We start from the raw sequence: 22,815 nt of genomic DNA, 5'->3' as shown, positions 1-22,815 counted from the left end.
AACAATGAGTTGAAACATGTGATCGATATCATATCAGATCAGTCTCTAAAGAATCTAAAGTCTCTGACGACAGGTTGGGCACAGAACAAGTGGTGCGCGTTTAAAGTGACTGAAGCCAGTCCACGTCACACAGTCATGTTATAACCTACACTTATATTGTTTTTGTTGTCGGTGAACAGTGTATTTGCTGCACATGGAAGACTAAATACACCAAAATTCTCCCATTAATGCTACACTGACCCCGAACGCAGGTGACTTACTGACAATAAGACCCATGATAGTAGAGAAAGGACAGAGTCTGTGAGCTTGCTTGTGTTTCGGAATATGCACCTCGTACACGAGGAACTTCTGTGTCCGGTTCAATCACTTTCACCACATAACGTCAGTAGGAGAAAAGTAATCCGTTCAGCACAGACAATAGCATTCCTAAGAGAACAAAGGCATTCCAGAGCACAACAATAGCGTTCCTGAGCACAACAACAGACATTCCACAGGATTACTCCTTAAAATCCTTAAACTATTCAGGATTACTCCTCCCTTCGAGAACAAAGCATTCCTGAGCACAACAATAGACATTCCAGAGGAATGAGTCAAACTATTTAACGATATCATTCCACATATGTATCCTAAATACAATAGCATTCCACAAGTGCACCTTTTAACGCCCTTAAAACTAGGCAAACTGTTTAACCTCAGCATTCCACAAAGTGCTCTTTAACGCAAAGTATGTAAACTGTTTAACGATAGCATTTCACACATGCATCCTGAATCAATTGAAACCGTTGAAAACGATATATGGTGAACAGACAAGTTATACTTTAACCCTTGAACAGTTCGATCCGGTTAGTATCGTAAGCGTTCTATATACACGTGTGTTTCACAGCTCTCACTAGTGACAAAAACATGCCAACAAGTTTGTTAGCTTATAAATGAATCCTTTTGTATATGTTTGTAATCTTCTGTCACTATTCAGATCTATGATAGGAGATAAAGGGTTAACTCCATGAAACGCGCTCATTCATGGAGTTTGGAATGTGTATTCAAATAAATGAATGAATCAATGAACGAGACGTTGCTTTGAAAAACTTGAAATGCTCGCTGAAGCATATACGCAGAGAATCAATGTTCCCGTACGCTCTCGAAATTGAACGTCAAAACGCAGAAACAGGAGAAGTAACGCGTTCGGTTTGGCCTCATAACGCATTAGCAGTTGCGTTCGAGCGAATATTTCCGGTTCATGGTCTATGAAATGGAATTGTAATGCATAAATAACATCGCATCATAGCAAAGCTCAACACCTTTAAGTGTGATGGCACATTTTGTCCTCGCATGTAAGACATATTACTCAAAGTAAAACAAATAAATGAATAAAACTTACCTAAAATTCGAACAAAAACTGGTTTGCATACACACCCTGCCGTTTTCATATCAGTGATGCTTTCTTTTTTATATAAAACTAATTCCAGCGTTAGTCTTTTCAGTTTCACTGAACATTCGGTCTTTAAACACAATTTTCACATCACTTTTCAGGACAGGTTTCACATTCACATTACAGTTTTAGATTGGTACAATATTTCCATTGGAATAAATCAACAGGTGTTTTTCCCCTATAAATCACCAAAAGTCCGCTATTCATGAGAAAGTGTCATTCCCACACATTTCAACACGTTAAGTCACAAACAGTTTTCATATTAGTTATTAGCTATACACACAGTGAGGTTTCTTGGCGTCATGTAGCAGTTATACAAACATACAGTTCAAATACTGTGATGCCCTCGGAGCACGATTGAAGTGGGTGGAGTAGTTTTACAAATCCTTTCAGCGGAATCACACTCAGGGTTCAACTGGTGAAAAACCATAAGACATCTCACGCGTGGTCGGTTTTATCGTTTGCTTCAGCCTTTCGCCGAAACAACAGGCTTTATGCAGTAACTGTTATCACAAACCGACCTCTACCCCGCGCATTTTATACTAACCGATAAACTAATGTATCACACGTTTTTGCCATAATGTCGGACACGCATAAGCGTTATACAACAAATATCACGACTTTTACTACGAATTTCAATAAAATGTACTGTTCAAAATGTCACGGACAGGATTTTGCAATACCAGTAGGTTTAGTATGTAAGACGAAAAATATCCATGCATTATAACAGAGACCATATAATAAATCTATTATATGGTCTCTGACTATAAGTGTCATGCCTGTTCTATTGATTTCACCTGCAACATTGGGCTTTGATTATTTATTGGTTATTCCTAACCATCAAATTTCTCTTTATGAACATACCATTCCATTTTCATAACTATTTTAGATCAAATCAGGAATTGACGAAACAAATTTTATCATTTTGTTTTTGTTCATACTACCATTATTTTATGTCAAACATAAATTGTGAAATTAGTTTCACTGTTAATTTATTTACCACGTCTATGGAGATAACCGGTTATATTAGTAAAAAAATTTTATGAACAGAGCCGATCGCTACGTGTTCACCACCACCTTCATTCCTGACACACCCATGTACCAAAAGACATCCTGGTACCTATTCATGCTACATAGTAATCTGTCCGATTGATCATTTTTTTCGATTCAATGCTGTATCACGTTGCGACCCAGCCCCAAAGTCAACAAAATGTGCCGACTCACTCCATCTTTTTAGAATCTTATGTAAAATGTAGACAAATGAAACCTGACAAAGAGGAATTTCTCACGGTACTGCAATAATATGACACTTTCATAGAACTCTTTATCTATTACAGACACCGCTAGTGCTTAGTGAAAGGAGCATGATAGTGCAAAAATATTTCATCTATAAAAAGATCTGACTGTCCTATCATTCACTCATAGGACATCAGGCAAGCATACACATTCGTGAAAAGCCTAGCCTTGTCTTCTGTCACATCGAGGATTCATTCGTTCTTGCATACAACAGAACGGTAAGCATTTTTACTGACTTTTTTGAATAGTTTTGTCTGTTCATTTTTTAAGTATAAGCTCGTGTTGCATGCGATATTATTCATTATTTGCAAATGTTTCTATAACTTCCTGTATTACCTTGATCGTTTATAAGTAGAGTAAGACAAACATTGTTCCCAATATAAATGAGCGTTTTGCTGAGAGTGAGCTATGAGACTTTTTATTAATTTTTCCTCTCTCTACAGGTTTCTTTGCCGTCGAGTGTGTAACTTAGTAATTGATGAATAACCAATGGTTCCACACATTGTTGTTAGCCTAACAGTAGTTAGCCATGATAAATTTCAGCACCTGCCCGGTGTTTGTTTGTGATCCTTTAGCCTTAAACATAATTTACTACGTCACCAAAGAAATTGTGGTAGAGAAGGCACTTTATATTCTTGTAAATTTTGTCAGAAGACTTTCAACCGAAAAGATAATTTGAATCAGCATGCTAAATCCTGTCAGCAAAAAAGTGGTCTATTGTCGTCAATGTCTGCATTGTTTTCAACATTTTCAAAATGAACCTGATTATCTAAACCATCACTGTGCATCAAGTAGAGCTACTGGTCTCACTTGTCAAACATGTCACCAATCCTTTCCTACCTCAAAAGCATTCAGACTGCACAGAAATAAAACAAGCCATAACATGGTAGGGAAAGGGAAAGGCAAAGCTAAGAATGCTAAAACGGCTACAGTGAGAGTACCGCCGTCTGATTCCCCTCTGGCTGTCTCACCTTCACCTGCAGCTACTTCCCACCCATCTCAGACGAAGGCTAAAGACGATGTTTCCAAACCATGTTCTAGTCAGGCTTTACATGGTGACGTGAGGGAGTATGATTTTGAAGGACAAACGTCTACTGACGCATTAGAATTTCTAGTCCAAGAACAGAGTAATGTCATTTCAACCCTTGAATCAGAAATAGGTGAGAAAAAGTCAATTAAATGGACTTTATGTTTACACATTAAAATGGAGAAACCAAGCGAGGATGCTCATTCAAATTATCACGAAGCCTACTTTAGAAGCAGCATGCAGATAGCCATGAAAGGGAGTGATTTGATTGAACAATATTTGGGCGCCATGAACAAAATGTTGCAAACACTAGACGATTATGAAGGGGTTCATTCAGGATTAAATGTTTCTGACATTGTCCTTTTGAAACTCACTGTGGTGAAGTTCGCTCCATTGAACGGTGGTACTTACATTTCACTTCCTCCAGCTCTGGCTAAACATGCACGCTGTATTTTAAATATTCAAAACAATGACAATGATTTATGTTTTGCTCTCTCCATTCTTGCCAAATTGTACCCAGCTTCATCAAACAAGGAAAGAGAAACACATTACCTCCCCTATTTGAATAGGCTCAATTTAGAAGGGTTTTCTTTTCCTATGACATTGAAACACATTCCTCGTTTTGAACAGCTTAACCAGTTGAGCATCAATGTGTACGGTTTTGAAGATGGTACCTTGTACCCTATGTACATCAGTAATCAGTCGAACGTGGAGGAAAATAGGTGCGTAGATTTATTGTTATTGTCACAAGAAAGTCAACCAGATGATTTTGAGGGAGTCTTGGGGTCAGAAGATCACGAGGAAGCCATGGATGTAGACAAGATACCCAACACACATTATTGTCTCATTAACAATTTGAACAGATTAGTTAGAAACAGAAAAGGTAACACAAACATGTGTTTTGTTTGTAGAAAATGCTTGTGGCCTTACTCATCTCAGGAAAGGTTGGAAGCTCACAAACACTATTGTTTAAAGAAAGCACAAAGAGTCATTTTACCTAAACCAGAGGAAGCAGTGTATGAATTCGGTTTAAGATCACAAAGCAAAACTGAAAGAGCCAAGGTTTTGATTGTAGCCGATTTTGAAAGCTTGTTAGTGGCTGAAGATGATGATTCTTCGCGTTTAAACCGTCACGTCCCTTGCGGCTATGCCTACAAGGTGGTGTGTACCGATGAACAATATTCCAAACCCATTCAAACCTATATAGGTGAAAACGCAGCAGAACATTTCATTGACAGCATTTTGAAAGAATATGACGCCATCATGAACCTGTTTGATTCTGTCAAACCCATGCGACTCACAAACCAAGATAAAATTGCCATAGCTAATACAGAACATTGTGGGTTGTGTGGAGAGCTCTTAGGAACAGACAGAGTATTGGATCATGACCACTTGTCGGGGAAGTTCCGTCAAGTCTTGCATAACAAATGTAACCTAAATTTTCAGTTAAGCAAGAAGGTGGTTGTGATGTTTCACAATCTAGTACATTATGATGCGCATCTTTTGTTAGAAGTAGCACAACAGTTTGGTGATCGCGAGATCACAGTGATACCCCATACCACTGAGCAATTTCTGTCCTTCACGGTGGACCGTAGTTTAGTGTTTTTGGATTCCTACAAATTCTTACAAAGTTCTTTGGATGCATTGACACAAAATCAGTTAAAAAAAGGTATAGATTCTTTTGTATATTTGAAAGAGCAATTTCCTCAGCATGTAGATTTGTTAACACGAAAACTTCCATTTCCCTATGAACATATGGATTCATGGGAAACGTTAAATGAGACATGCTTGCCTTCAAAGGAAGCATTCTACAGTTCCTTGACTGAGCAGGGTGTAAGTGAGGATGACTACGCATTTGCCCATCAATTATGGTATACATTTCAATGCCAGTCCATGAGAGATTTCATGAAATTGTATGTGACAGTAGATGTGTTGCTGTTAACCGATGTTATTGAAACCTTTAGAACTGGATGTTTAGCCGACTATGGACTTGACATATGTCACTACTATTCCATGCCTGGTTTCTGTTTGGATGCTGCTATGAAAATCACCGGGGCTAAACTGGACCTATTCACAGACGTAGACACTTACAATTTTATTGAACATTCTATTCACGGTGGTGTGTCTGTCATTGCTAAAAAGTATGCAGAAAGCAACAATGAACATATGAGCGATTTTGATCCAGAAAAAGACACATCCACTCTACTCTACTTTGATGTGAACTCACTGTATGCTACTGTCATGTTACAACCGTTACCTATAGGAAATTATCATTTTATTGAACCTTCAGAGTTCAACATCATAGACTGGGCAAGCATCGAGGTAGGGGGAGAGTATGGCTACATCTTGGAAGTTGATTTGTTCTACCCCAGTCATTTGCACCAAGCTCATGCTGCTTTCCCCATGGCTCCAACACATGACGATATCCCATTTGAGGAATTATCCCCTACACACAAAGAGCTTCTGGCTCATTTTAACAATCGTCCCATACATAAACTTCCAAAAAAATCATCCGGTAGAAAACTTTTTTGTACCTTGAAAGATCGTACGCATTATGTGGTTCATTTTAAAACCTTGCAGTTGTATTTGAAACATGGTTTAGTGTTGAATCGCATACACAGAGTGCTAAAGTTTAGCCAGGGTCCGTGGTTAAAATCCTATGTGGAACTCAACTTGAAAAATCGCAAAAATGCAAAGGATGATTGTGACAAAGACCGTTACAAATTGATGAACAACTGTGTGTTTGGTCGTTTCTGTATGAATAAACGCAAACACATAAGTGTACACTTGGTGACACACAGCCCCAAACTTCAAAAACTGGCCTCAAAAACCAATTTCAAACAGGTTAAAATTTATTCAAAAGACGTGGTTGCGGTTGAATTGGAAAATTTAAGTGTGCATTTAGATCAACCCATTGCTGTCGGTTTTAGCATTTTGGATTTGGCTAAATATGAAATTTATGACTTTTACTACAATGTGATGCAAAAGGAATATGGACATGAACATTTAGATTTGCTCATGACAGACACTGACAGTCTCTTTATGCAAGTCCATGCCCCTCCACATAAACCCCTCCAGGACCCCTATGTGTTTATGAAACAGAATCTCCATTTATTTGACACTTCCAATTATGCTCCCAATGACCCAAAGGGGCTCTATTCCGATCAAAACAGGAAGGTGACAGGCAAGATGAAGGATGAAGCAGGTGGAAACATCATACTTGAATTCTGTGGACTAAAAAGTAAAATGTATTCCTTCTTGATGAAAACGGATAAGGATCTTATTGAGAAAAAGACAGCCAAAGGTATTAAAAAAAACAGTCATCAAGAAATTTCTCAGACATAAGATGTTTAGGGAGTGTCTTTTTGACAAAACAGCTGTGTCATGTTCTTTTCATCTCATTCGCTCTTTCAATAACGTCTTGTACACACAGAAACAAAACAAAGTGGCTTTGACCTCTATAGACAACAAGCGTTATGTGCTAGAGGATGGGATTCATAGTGTACCTTATGGTTATTCATCAACTGTATAGTTACTCACTCACTGCATCTGCACGAAAATCTTCAGTGGATTTTTACAAGTCCTAACAGGTAAGCTATATGATTATTATGAAAAAAATTTTTTTATTAAAATTTAGAATCGCATTGAAATTTAAAATGTATAGTCATGTCATTATGTTTGTTTTAATACTAGACGTGTTTGATTTTATTTATTTTCTATTTATTTTTACAGGATGAGCAAACCAGCCTACATGTGTACAAGCTGCGATGGCTTTCTACCTGTGGACGCAAATGGTGAAGACCGATCGGGTCTCTTTACCTGCGTCTACTGTGGTACCAAATTAAAATATACGTATCATAGGTTCCTGACGCATACTGGCAAATGTGTGGTCAGGAAGGCAAAACTGAAGACAGCCCATGCTTGCACTTGTCGGAAGATTCATCATAATGACTCATCATAATGACTAACAGAAGTCAAACTTACACTTGACAAGACAGCGACTGGCTGAATGTATCCTATGTTTCGACTAGCTGAATGTATCCTATGTTTCGCTGCAAGAGCAAAACATGAACACTATGAGTGGTTACTTCAAGACTACAAAATGAACACTATGTGTGACTGCTTCAAGACTACAAAGTGAACACAATGTGTGACTGCTTCAAGACTACAAGGAGAACAAACATAAACACTATTGTGCTCACATTGTTTATTGTCACAAACTATACATGGAGTACATAGAGTTTGAGGTTTCAATAAAACGATTCTATTGTTGCCAACCCTGGAACACCTTTGGCAGCTTTACGTTTCACAAATAAAACATTTCTATGTATCTTGGTTTTGTCTTTCCTTTTTCTTCCAATACGTTTCCTGAAATGTTTGGGCAAATGTAAACGCTTTAATAGTTTAAGAAACTGTTTATAACCCACTGGTGAACGCCTACTTCGTGGTGACAGGATAAAAAAACGAATCAAGTTGACAATGTTTGAGTTTTGCAGCACATTATTATTGTTTCCCACAAGTTGTAAATGCTCATCTACACACAATTGTCCTTTTTTAATGTTGTTTTTCACAAACAGCCACATTGACATCAATTTCCCAATGGTTTTGGTAGAAGAAATGTCCTTGATTAACTGGTCGGGAACTTGAAACAGGAGTTCTGTCTTCTTGTTGCATACAGGATTATCAGCCGGTTGTTCCGAGTTAGCTATCCCTTGTGAATCATCATCATCATCAACTATCTCATTCACTTTCTGTGACTGAGCTGTCTGAAGAGCTGTCTGATGAGCTGTCTGTTGAGCTGTCTTTTCTTCTTCTTGTTTTGACATCAATCTCTGATAATTCTCTCTCGTCAGAAGAATCATGGGCTTGCTCATTTTGAACTGAGGACAAGTAGGCTTGGTAGTTCCTTATGCAAATAGGTACAATTGAATGGTAGGCAGCGATGAGCTCACGTTTCCTGTGTCTGCTGACACTCTTACTGCCCAAGATTCGAATGACAGACTTATGACGTGACAGACGGTTTTTGTCACCTGGTGTGAGTGGTATCTTTCCAACAAGGATATTATACACTAGTGTAATCACTGACTTAAACTGTTCAGATGAAGCATGCGTCAGCATAGCTTTTCTCTGTGCAGAATTAGCTTGTTCTAACATCATAAGAAAAGCCCAATGCTTTTGCACCAGACCGCTCATGTTGATGTTGTAGGGTAGCTGTTCCACGTTCAAAGAGAGCTATCTGTAGAATGAGTGAAGTGAAGTGAACTGACTGTTATATTGCCGGGTTGAAAAAAAAAATAAAAAAATTCAAAGTTGTATGTGTTCTAACCTTCCTTGTTGGTTTTGGGTTCAGACACCATGTGGATATAAGCACAATGTGGAGACAGTCTAAAATGTTCTGCTAATGGATCATCTTCGGCTATCCACGAATGCACTCTCAGTGCGCATTGGAAACAGTAGACCTTGTCAGATTGCCCCGTATAGATAAATCCTGCTTCTGCCATGACTTTTGGAGGCTGCTTCATTTGTACTGGCCAACTGTTGAAAGACTTCAGTCTGTCACTAAACTTTTGCCCAAACGTAATATTATTGCATGGTATTTCATTACAGTCTGCCACTAGGTTATCAAACGGTCCGCACACATCCATGGCTCTGTTCGGTATGAAAGTGAAAAGGACGAGACGTGGCTGTATATTACCTTAGTTATGTCACTCTATATCTGTGGCAGATACACTGTACACACCTCATCCGAGAATATACCTGTACGCAAACGACCATACTGTTCATCTGCATAGGGAGAGGTATCCATGATCAGATAACCATATTTCTTTCTACTTACAGCATCTTGAAAAGATTCGGTGAAATATTTAGCCTGTCCTGGAAATATTTGTGATGCTAAAATTTTATACTCATGTGCCGAACGAGGGTTAGACAATAACACAAAATAATGTGTGTTCAGTGACATAGTTCTGTTACATTCCCCCTTTGGATACGCTGATTGTAGGATGTTGATAACAGAAATTCCCAGATGGTGGGATAATGTGGTATATAGGTGTAAAAACAGCTGACTTTTACACACTTGTTGCATGAAGTCATCTACTACCAGCAGACAATGTTTACCCGATTCTAAAGAATATGAATTTAACTCCTGTTCTGTGGGAAGGACATCTTGAAAACGAATATTGGGAATGATTCTCTTGAGTTCACTATAGACATCCTGCCACACAGCATAGCAGTAAATAATCAATTTGGGTGCAGGATCAAACATGACATTGGCATGTCTTAACAGATGTGAAACCCAAAAGGTTTTACCACTTGACGATCCACCTATTACAAATATGGTTGTAGGCGTTTTAAAAGGCAACAGACAAGCACTTTCATCCATGATGTATCTTGGTCTGTTGTTCAGTATGAAACTGAACTTACTCACAAACACAGAGGGTATTTATACATAACAAAACATCATTTGAACTAAATCTAATTATTATTATTTTTTATTCTACATGGAAAAACATTGTACATCATTGTCAATTAAAACAGGAAGGAGTACAGTATTTGAAATAGTTGCATATATACTGTGATACGAAAGTATCATTCCATAGGAAATTCCTTACATCAAACTGATGAACAATACGCTGAAAACTCCAGTGAGCTTTCAATGTACATAACAGATAATACAAACAATAGAACCCACACACATTGGTATCTACAGATTGTATCTGTTCACTGTTGTGCAAGTAAGATCTAACATAGGATTTTAGGTACCTATCAAATACAGCATCAATGGGTTCTGATAGGCTGTCAAACAATTCTGCTCTATTTCCTTTGAAATACATAGCAACCCAGTGACGACCTTTCTTTTGACTACAGTCTGTATTTACAATTAGTCCAACTCCCCTTCTTATCATGGAAGATGTCAGTACAGGCAAAGTGTCTTTAGCATACACTCCCAGGACGTGACACTGTAAGACAGGATCACACTGTATGGCACACTTCAATTCAGAAGCTTTCATGTTTTACTTGATGTACACATTTCGCGCTTTATCAATTTCTATGATGGAATTTCTTTCACTCATGATAACACAACTCAATGTCTTAGTCAAAGCAGATTTGAATTCAATTTCAAGTCTCACATTTCCCGATTTCACAAGATTGAGATAATCGACATCTACTTCATCCAGTTGGTAAACAAAAAGAGCACTGCCAAGCGAAAAGTCCTTTCTTGAAATACCATTGCCCTGGTTTTGACACCAAAGTTTCTTGCTATCAAACAGGTTGAGATAGGTGTCTGCATCGTCTGCACTTGTAGCTCTCCCTGGGACACTGACTCAGTTCACATACAGGTTGATCGTTTTAATCATACCCGATTGAAAGTTGAAAGGATTCCCATCATATTTCCCATTAAAACTGCCGCTATCAACAAATGCTACGATATATCGATTAGCAATGGGATTGGAGACATTGTCAATGGTATGTGTTAACTGAGAGACGGGAATGCTAGTGACCTTCACCTCAGACTTGACGAATGGATAGAGGGCATTAGAGTTGTTCTCAAACAAGGTATTGTGAGCTATAATCAGGGCTGGGTTGACATTCAGTCTGCAGACTTTGAGATAAGCATCCAGAAGTGTTATAGTGAATTTTTTGTTGGCCACACCACTCATGAGACAGAAGGTAGGAGAGGATCTGTACAATTTCAAAGACATAGGTACGCCATTAATGATGTATCTATTCATCTCAAACACATCTTCAAATAAGTTTCCAGACATGGTCATCTCTTGACTCAATTTAATGAACTGTCCTCGTGCCATCAAGCCAGTGTTGCTTCCTGTTTCTGTATCCGTTGATTCTATATCACTGTTCGATTGTCCTACATCTTTGTAAAACAACTGAGAGGTTAACTGAGTTGTCTTTGCATCGGCTCCAAAATTCAGTAAGGCTTTCATCATGCTCTTGTACGCATAATGATTGTTTGTGGAAGAGACCAGTGTGTCATTCAAATAAACTGAAACCTGACTAAAAAGCGACTGAAGAAACAAGTTGACTGGAGCCACGTGTTCCTTGGAAAGCAATATGCTCCCATCATTGTGAGTGACCTTGAGTTTCACGTGCAATCTTGTCCTCTTCAAATCAAGGTAGTCACTGCCTGTGTTAGAAATACTGAATTCCAAAGGCGCTTCGTCGTTGATTTGACTCACTGGACGTACATTTTCATAGTAATGTTGTTGAACACATGTCTGAAATGGCGGCAGTGAGAACAAATTCAGGGATTCTGGAATTATCTCATCGAAGTGTTTACTGGTGAGCAGCGACATGGTGTTAACCAAAGATATCGTTTTCGTTCACTGGTGTGCTCTTGAACACACGAGCTGTCTTGGAGGGGGTGTTGCTTGTTAGACGTATCCTCTTGGTTGTGACCACGCGTTCCCCTGCAGCTCTTTTTAATGATTTCTGTCTCTTCTCTTTAGCATCTGCTCTTTCCACCACACTTTGAGGTTCAGAAGTGACCTGCAGTTTGACATTAACTTCTTTTGATGCTTCCTCAGGTTGATCAGATGAAATGAGCTTAGGTTGTGGTTTTCCATTCACCAGTTGAGAACTACCTGCCATGTGTTTTTTGAAAAAAATCTGCCATTTGTTGTAATCGGGTACATACAAAGGTAACGTCTCCATCTTAGGCAACAAAAGGGTAACGTCTGAAGTGAAGTGTTAGGTGAGTCTCCTCTTTCAAGAATGACAGTGGAGTTCCATCGCTTGCTTTTATACTAATTTCTATGTCAGGAGATTCTTTCACCATCACATGGATATTGTATTCATTAGCAAATGTAAAGTTAGGTCCCTCCCTCAGGTCTATGCGTCTCAACAATGATAATTGAGTCTGTCCTACCAATGATCTATCGCATAGGTTACACAACACATCTATGTAAGGATCATTCATATGAGTGAGATCCACCTTTCCAAAGTTTAATTCTGTCAAGCTGACTACCCAGAAGCCATCAAACACCAACCTTTGATTCAGTTTCACACGAAAATGATGCGGGGTGTTGCCTTTGAAGTAATCTTTCCTCGAGTTTGAAGACTTCAGAAACACATAGGTCTCCATTACAGATTTTTCAATTGACTTTCCTCCACATAAGAATCAAAGGAACTGGGCCAACCTAACCATCGAACCAAAGCATAAGTCTTTCCATTCATACGTTTCTTCTTTAAGATCTTTTCCACCTGCCACTCAATATCTTCTGCTTTACTGACCTTCTGCAATTCACTGGTATAAAAAGTACCTTGGATCATTTCATCATGAAAATCTTTGACTTTGTACAGTGGAATTTCCTGTCTTTTAAAACGATGAGCTATTTTGAACAGTTCTTGTGTCCACTTCAAGTCAAGTTCTTTGTTGAAAGGTCTCTTCAGATATGGAATGCGAACAAGATCTCCTACTTTATATTTGAACTTCTTCCTAGGGTGCAGGCTTTTGAGGTGTTTCAACAAAGGTTTGACATACACATGTTGCCAAACTTTCAATTCATTGTCCTTATTCACTTGTGCAGGTGATAAATTAGGTAGAGAGGAATGCAACGTATGATTGTAGTTGTGCACAAGTTTAGGTAAAACATTGATGTAATGTTTGGTATTGTTGTGAGTCATGTAGCGTGTAATCAACGATTTTAGTGTTCTGTTGAAACGTTCTACATAATTACTTTTGATGTTTTCATTCCGCGTAATGGTGTGAGTGATGTTTTTCTTTTTCAAATATGACTCAAAGCCTGCTCGAAATTCTGATCCAGCATCTGTGCGAACCTTCTTTGGTTGTCTAGTTTTCAGTATTTCTTTGAAGGCTTTCAACACTGATTCAGGTTTCTTGTTTTCTAAAGGTAGCACAAAAGCATATTTGCTCAAGATATCAATAACCACCAGCAAATATCTGACACCATCATTCTCTTTGCTATAACGAGAGAGGTCGGCCAGATCCACATCAAACATTTCATTCATATAATTCACCCTTACTTTTAACCTTTTAAATCTATGCTTGACTGGTCTATGTAAACTATAGGCGTCTTGATTCTTCACAAATCGTTTCACATTCCTCAACCTGATATGTTGTTGTTTTCTGTTTTTCTTCAATTCATCACGTAGTTTTGATGGACCAAAATAAGCTCCAGGATTTTCAGCATTGAAATAATACTTTTCTATGGCTTTTTCTTGCTTTAACATGCTGTTCTTCTTCTGCGAACTCATGTTGCACTGTGGAAACTGTGGCTGGCTAAGAAATATATAACATGAAACAGCATTGGTTTATTCATTTTATTTGAACCTTCACTAAAGTTTGTTATGATACATAATGATAACTGTCATGATGAAAGCACTACTGTATTTTACACTGATAGAATATGACCTTCAAAGTCCTGTGATACCATGTCTTCCATCATTCCCTCTTCATCGTAGTAGCACATACAATTCATGAGATCCATACAGCACACATGACACTGAATTTGTCCACTATTACAGCTCATGTAACGCAACTTATTGTTGTAACGGCATACACTGCAACTTTTCTGAAGAGGAGTAAGTTTGTCTTCCTGATAGAGATCGTCCATGATTCCACTGGATGAATCAACAGCTGTTATGTCTGTGGTTTGTTTCTCTTTTCGTTCTATGTCCTCCATGAGTTGAGTGTAATCCAACCACCAGTCATCTATAGTAGGTTCTGTGGTAGGTTCTGTGGTAGGTGTTATGGACTGATTCGTGAGGGATGGAGTTGACACTGCTTCATGATCTTCTCCCCTGTTCCTAAACATGACAAATAAGATTGGAGAATGTAGAACTGCAAACACAGTAACACGTATATACATAAATGAAAAGCTATTCCAAATGATATTCACAGTGATAAACTATTCGCTTACTTTGGTTGCATAGGAGTGGATTTCTGCTTCTGACCTCTTTTCTGTTCCTTCACTTTCCTTGGCTTCTTAGCCTTAGCAAGACGTTTGTTGGGTGATTGACGTTTTCTGTTACTTGAATTTCTATCCTCAGAGGTGGCAGCAATTTTTGAATAATCCAGCATCAAGCTCATGAGAGCTGGCGATAGCGAGGGGAATTTCTGTTCTAGAGTCTTCATTCTCTGGAACATCTCTGTGTATGTGGTTTTATACAACTCACTTGTTCGCATCATCGTTTCGTGAAAATGGAGCTGAGTGTTAAGAATATCCTTCATTTCTTGAAACATACTCGAGAGCAACTGCTCTGTTGAAAAGTCCACATGTTGAAGGTGAAACATCTTCTGTGCCATATGGATTGCGAGCGGAGGTGTCTTTCTGAAACTTGTTCGCTTGATAATGATGATGAAACTGATTTGAAATGTCTTATACTAAAGGTGCATGTAGGCGCTGATTGGATGTAGAGTAGTGCACACGCAGTTTGGTTGGTTGACCATCTACATCAGTGGAATATTTTATTCATGTTTGTTCACCGTGACATGAATAGATTAAATGCTTTCAGAAGCTTTAAGAAACACGTCACTAGAATGCTTATTCGTGTCTTCTGGAATGTTTTTGTATTCTATTGAATGCTTTGACTCATTCCTCTGGAATGTTTGTTCACCCGTGACGTCTTGTGCTCAGGAATGTTATTGTGCTCTGGAATGCTTTGTGCTCATAGGGAGGCGTGCTCAGGAATGTTATTGAGCTCTGGAATGCATTGTGCTCATAGGGAGGATTAATCCTGAATAGTTTAAGGATTTTAAGGAGTAATCTTGTGGAATGTCTATTGTATTCGTCTGGAATGCTATTGTATTCGTCTGGAATGCTTTTGTTCTCTTAGGAATGCTATTGTCTGTGCTGAACGGATTACTTTTCTCCTACTAACGTCACCGACATGAAATAATAAGTGTGTATCTAAATGAACATGATCGGTTAAAACAGCAACAGACACAGTAAAGTTGAGTTAGTGATTATTCTTTCACCTACGTGGCAGCGGTCTGTAAATAATCGAATCTCGACCAGACAATCCAAACATCAACAGTATCAGCATCGAGAGTGGCGAAGTGCACAAACAGGTTCAGTCACAGCATCCCGCATAGAGTTACTTCCCTTTGACGGCAGCCAGTGGAACTGCTCCATAATCAAATCTGAGAAATAGAATGATTTTTAACCTCTGGTGTCGCTGATGTAACTCGTCATACTTGCTCTTGTTTTAAGTAGCTAGTGCATGTGTTGGTCACTGCAGAATAAATAATGCCATTAAACAAGCAGAAACTGCTGTCATTTTTCTTTTCTTTAGTCATTCCTGTGTCTGTGTTGTGTTACAACATATATTTAGAATCTGCCATTTCCGCTTCACTACACCCCAGAATTGTTCAAGTGTAGATTTCAAACACTTCTTACTGACAATAAAACCTAACTAATCAGAGAAACAAAAGATTCTGTGATTTTTATTGTGTTTCTGAATATGCGTCTCACCACATACACGAGGACATTCTATGTCCGCTTCAATCACTTTCACCACATCTCTTCACCGACATCAGATGTGACGTGTGTGGATTCACAACGACAAAAATTTCATCACAAACTGTTCATGTGGGGATTTAAAACACTTACATTACATAGTAGAAACCAAATATGGTAATATATTCACGATATGAAATAATTTTGGATGAATTTGTGCATTCACTTATTTGTTGTGCCATTTCCCAGACATGTATGAAATGTGAGATAAACTGGTCAACTACTGCAGAATAATAATCATAACAATAGTCATGTGTGGATGCAAAATGTTTGTAACATCCTACAGAATCCAGTCAAGTAGAAAAACAATACATTTAGCTGACTTCGTTACATTCTTGTACACAACAAACACCACATGGACAGGCAACTTATACGTCCGCCTCAATCACTACAATTACATTTGACAGTTAAAATAAATAAGTCACACTTACATGTTTACACAATGTCATGTTTATTTTATTGTCTAATTCAAGGCGTCATAGATAAGTGACTTCTTGGTGTCAGTCATGGTGATGTCTGCTCCACTTATCACCTTCATGTTGACTGTGTAGAAATCAGGCCACCCAGCACTAAACACGGGAAGAAGAGACTCCCTCCACTCAACATCCACCTTGGCTAAAACAACCTCTCTGTCCAGGTCGATGAAGGCGAGTCTCCCCCTCCCCACATCCAGCACAACGCCATAGTGGAGGGTGGCCTGTGTGCCGGGTGTGTCAGACATTGTGTTATTGTAACACTTCCCCTTCTCCCCCTGCTGACACACCCTGGTACAGAGACTCCGCCCGTGTGTGCCACAGCTCCCTACACGGACACACCAGGAGCGGGGCTGTAGATAAACATACACGTCACTGTCCACCTGACTCTCCTCCACCACACCCACCTCCAGGACAGGCCACCCCGACCCTCCACCCACCACACCCACCCTAGAGTGTGTCTCCCAGTACTGTGGGGTGTGTGGGGCAGGGGTGACAGTAGAGGGGGATGGAGGAAGGGGGATGGAGGTGGAGACACATGTACCCCAATGTTTCCGTAACCTGCTGCTGTGTCTGTGTTGTGTCTGTTGCAACCCAGTGACGACCTTTCTTTTGACTACAGTCTGTATTTACAATTAGTCCAACTCCCCTTCTTATCATGGAAGATGTCAGTACAGGCAAAGTGTCTTTAGCATACACTCCCAGGACGTGACACTGTAAGACAGGATCACACTGTATGGCACACTTCAATTCAGAAGCTTTCATGTTTTACTTGATGTACACATTTCGCGCTTTATCAATTTCTATGATGGAATTTCTTTCACTCATGATAACACAACTCAATGTCTTAGTCAAAGCAGATTTGAATTCAATTTCAAGTCTCACATTTCCCGATTTCACAAGATTGAGATAATCGACATCTACTTCATCCAGTTGGTAAACAAAAAGAGCACTGCCAAGCGAAAAGTCCTTTCTTGAAATACCATTGCCCTGGTTTTGACACCAAAGTTTCTTGCTATCAAACAGGTTGAGATAGGTGTCTGCATCGTCTGCACTTGTAGCTCTCCCTGGGACACTGACTCAGTTCACATACAGGTTGATCGTTTTAATCATACCCGATTGAAAGTTGAAAGGATTCCCATCATATTTCCCATTAAAACTGCCGCTATCAACAAATGCTACGATATATCGATTAGCAATGGGATTGGAGACATTGTCAATGGTATGTGTTAACTGAGAGACGGGAATGCTAGTGACCTTCACCTCAGACTTGACGAATGGATAGAGGGCATTAGAGTTGTTCTCAAACAAGGTATTGTGAGCTATAATCAGGGCTGGGTTGACATTCAGTCTGCAGACTTTGAGATAAGCATCCAGAAGTGTTATAGTGAATTTTTTGTTGGCCACACCACTCATGAGACAGAAGGTAGGAGAGGATCTGTACAATTTCAAAGACATAGGTACGCCATTAATGATGTATCTATTCATCTCAAACACATCTTCAAATAAGTTTCCAGACATGGTCATCTCTTGACTCAATTTAATGAACTGTCCTCGTGCCATCAAGCCAGTGTTGCTTCCTGTTTCTGTATCCGTTGATTCTATATCACTGTTCGATTGTCCTACATCTTTGTAAAACAACTGAGAGGTTAACTGAGTTGTCTTTGCATCGGCTCCAAAATTCAGTAAGGCTTTCATCATGCTCTTGTACGCATAATGATTGTTTGTGGAAGAGACCAGTGTGTCATTCAAATAAACTGAAACCTGACTAAAAAGCGACTGAAGAAACAAGTTGACTGGAGCCACGTGTTCCTTGGAAAGCAATATGCTCCCATCATTGTGAGTGACCTTGAGTTTCACGTGCAATCTTGTCCTCTTCAAATCAAGGTAGTCACTGCCTGTGTTAGAAATACTGAATTCCAAAGGCGCTTCGTCGTTGATTTGACTCACTGGACGTACATTTTCATAGTAATGTTGTTGAACACATGTCTGAAATGGCGGCAGTGAGAACAAATTCAGGGATTCTGGAATTATCTCATCGAAGTGTTTACTGGTGAGCAGCGACATGGTGTTAACCAAAGATATCGTTTTCGTTCACTGGTGTGCTCTTGAACACACGAGCTGTCTTGGAGGGGGTGTTGCTTGTTAGACGTATCCTCTTGGTTGTGACCACGCGTTCCCCTGCAGCTCTTTTTAATGATTTCTGTCTCTTCTCTTTAGCATCTGCTCTTTCCACCACACTTTGAGGTTCAGAAGTGACCTGCAGTTTGACATTAACTTCTTTTGATGCTTCCTCAGGTTGATCAGATGAAATGAGCTTAGGTTGTGGTTTTCCATTCACCAGTTGAGAACTACCTGCCATGTGTTTTTTGAAAAAAATCTGCCATTTGTTGTAATCGGGTACATACAAAGGTAACGTCTCCATCTTAGGCAACAAAAGGGTAACGTCTGAAGTGAAGTGTTAGGTGAGTCTCCTCTTTCAAGAATGACAGTGGAGTTCCATCGCTTGCTTTTATACTAATTTCTATGTCAGGAGATTCTTTCACCATCACATGGATATTGTATTCATTAGCAAATGTAAATTTAGGTCCCTCCCTCAGGTCTATGCGTCTCAACAATGGTAATTGAGTCTGTCCTACCAATGATCTATCGCATAGGTTACACAACACATCTATGTAAGGATCATTCATATGAGTGAGATCCACCTTTCCAAAGTTTAATTCTGTCAAGCTGACTACCCAGAAGCCATCAAACACCAACCTTTGATTCAGTTTCACACGAAAATGATGCGGGGTGTTGCCTTTGAAGTAATCTTTCCTCGAGTTTGAAGACTTCAGAAACACATAGGTCTCCATTACAGATTTTTCAATTGACTTTCCTCCACATAAGAATCAAAGGAACTGGGCCAACCTAACCATCGAACCAAAGCATAAGTCTTTCCATTCATACGTTTCTTCTTTAAGATCTTTTCCACCTGCCACTCAATATCTTCTGCTTTACTGACCTTCTGCAATTCACTGGTATAAAAAGTACCTTGGATCATTTCATCATGAAAATCTTTGACTTTGTACAGTGGAATTTCCTGTCTTTTAAAACGATGAGCTATTTTGAACAGTTCTTGTGTCCACTTCAAGTCAAGTTCTTTGTTGAAAGGTCTCTTCAGATATGGAATGCGAACAAGATCTCCTACTTTATATTTGAACTTCTTCCTAGGGTGCAGGCTTTTGAGGTGTTTCAACAAAGGTTTGACATACACATGTTGCCAAACTTTCAATTCATTGTCCTTATTCACTTGTGCAGGTGATAAATTAGGTAGAGAGGAATGCAACGTATGATTGTAGTTGTGCACAAGTTTAGGTAAAACATTGATGTAATGTTTGGTATTGTTGTGAGTCATGTAGCGTGTAATCAACGATTTTAGTGTTCTGTTGAAACGTTCTACATAATTACTTTTGATGTTTTCATTCCGCGTAATGGTGTGAGTGATGTTTTTCTTTTTCAAATATGACTCAAAGCCTGCTCGAAATTCTGATCCAGCATCTGTGCGAACCTTCTTTGGTTGTCTAGTTTTCAGTATTTCTTTGAAGGCTTTCAACACTGATTCAGGTTTCTTGTTTTCTAAAGGTAGCACAAAAGCATATTTGCTCAAGATATCAATAACCACCAGCAAATATCTGACACCATCATTCTCTTTGCTATAACGAGAGAGGTCGGCCAGATCCACATCAAACATTTCATTCATATAATTCACCCTTACTTTTAACCTTTTAAATCTATGCTTGACTGGTCTATGTAAACTATAGGCGTCTTGATTCTTCACAAATCGTTTCACATTCCTCAACCTGATATGTTGTTGTTTTCTGTTTTTCTTCAATTCATCACGTAGTTTTGATGGACCAAAATAAGCTCCAGGATTTTCAGCATTGAAATAATACTTTTCTATGGCTTTTTCTTGCTTTAACATGCTGTTCTTCTTCTGCGAACTCATGTTGCACTGTGGAAACTGTGGCTGGCTAAGAAATATATAACATGAAACAGCATTGGTTTATTCATTTTATTTGAACCTTCACTAAAGTTTGTTATGATACATAATGATAACTGTCATGATGAAAGCACTACTGTATTTTACACTGATAGAATATGACCTTCAAAGTCCTGTGATACCATGTCTTCCATCATTCCCTCTTCATCGTAGTAGCACATACAATTCATGAGATCCATACAGCACACATGACACTGAATTTGTCCACTATTACAGCTCATGTAACGCAACTTATTGTTGTAACGGCATACACTGCAACTTTTCTGAAGAGGAGTAAGTTTGTCTTCCTGATAGAGATCGTCCATGATTCCACTGGATGAATCAACAGCTGTTATGTCTGTGGTTTGTTTCTCTTTTCGTTCTATGTCCTCCATGAGTTGAGTGTAATCCAACCACCAGTCATCTATAGTAGGTTCTGTGGTAGGTTCTGTGGTAGGTGTTATGGACTGATTCGTGAGGGATGGAGTTGACACTGCTTCATGATCTTCTCCCCTGTTCCTAAACATGACAAATAAGATTGGAGAATGTAGAACTGCAAACACAGTAACACGTATATACATAAATGAAAAGCTATTCCAAATGATATTCACAGTGATAAACTATTCGCTTACTTTGGTTGCATAGGAGTGGATTTCTGCTTCTGACCTCTTTTCTGTTCCTTCACTTTCCTTGGCTTCTTAGCCTTAGCAAGACGTTTGTTGGGTGATTGACGTTTTCTGTTACTTGAATTTCTATCCTCAGAGGTGGCAGCAATTTTTGAATAATCCAGCATCAAGCTCATGAGAGCTGGCGATAGCGAGGGGAATTTCTGTTCTAGAGTCTTCATTCTCTGGAACATCTCTGTGTATGTGGTTTTATACAACTCACTTGTTCGCATCATCGTTTCGTGAAAATGGAGCTGAGTGTTAAGAATATCCTTCATTTCTTGAAACATACTCGAGAGCAACTGCTCTGTTGAAAAGTCCACGTGTTGAAGGTGAAACATCTTCTGTGCCATATGGATTGCGAGCGGAGGTGTCTTTCTGAAACTTGTTCGCTTGATAATGATGATGAAACTGATTTGAAATGTCTTATACTAAAGGTGCATGTAGGCGCTGATTGGATGTAGAGTAGTGCACACGCAGTTTGGTTGGTTGACCATCTACATCAGTGGAATATTTTATTCATGTTTGTTCACCGTGACATGAATAGATTAAATGCTTTCAGAAGCTTTAAGAAACACGTCACTAGAATGCTTATTCGTGTCTTCTGGAATGTTTTTGTATTCTATTGAATGCTTTGACTCATTCCTCTGGAATGTTTGTTCACCCGTGACGTCTTGTGCTCAGGAATGTTATTGTGCTCTGGAATGCTTTGTGCTCATAGGGAGGCGTGCTCAGGAATGTTATTGAGCTCTGGAATGCATTGTGCTCATAGGGAGGATTAATCCTGAATAGTTTAAGGATTTTAAGGAGTAATCTTGTGGAATGTCTATTGTATTCGTCTGGAATGCTATTGTATTCGTCTGGAATGCTTTTGTTCTCTTAGGAATGCTATTGTCTGTGCTGAACGGATTACTTTTCTCCTACTAACGTCACCGACATGAAATAATAAGTGTGTATCTAAATGAACATGATCGGTTAAAACAGCAACAGACACAGTAAAGTTGAGTTAGTGATTATTCTTTCACCTACGTGGCAGCGGTCTGTAAATAATCGAATCTCGACCAGACAATCCAAACATCAACAGTATCAGCATCGAGAGTGGCGAAGTGCACAAACAGGTTCAGTCACAGCATCCCGCATAGAGTTACTTCCCTTTGACGGCAGCCAGTGGAACTGCTCCATAATCAAATCTGAGAAATAGAATGATTTTTAACCTCTGGTGTCGCTGATGTAACTCGTCATACTTGCTCTTGTTTTAAGTAGCTAGTGCATGTGTTGGTCACTGCAGAATAAATAATGCCATTAAACAAGCAGAAACTGCTGTCATTTTTCTTTTCTTTAGTCATTCCTGTGTCTGTGTTGTGTTACAACATATATTTAGAATCTGCCATTTCCGCTTCACTACAC

At 39.1% G+C, this 22,815-nt stretch overlaps 1 protein-coding gene across 7 annotated transcripts in view; it reads right to left on the bottom strand.

Annotated features, from left to right (window-relative positions):
* LOC137269797 (protein wech-like) overlaps positions 1-22,815 on the bottom strand; it is a 298,390-nt gene that overhangs the window by 127,410 nt on the left and 148,165 nt on the right. The gene's annotated exons all lie outside the window — the stretch shown is intronic.

The sequence above is a fragment of the Haliotis asinina genome, unplaced genomic scaffold (genome assembly GCF_037392515.1).
Source record: "Haliotis asinina isolate JCU_RB_2024 unplaced genomic scaffold, JCU_Hal_asi_v2 scaffold_17, whole genome shotgun sequence".
Lineage (NCBI taxonomy): Eukaryota > Metazoa > Mollusca > Gastropoda > Lepetellida > Haliotidae > Haliotis > Haliotis asinina.
This window is presented reverse-complemented; position numbering and strand designations above follow the sequence as displayed.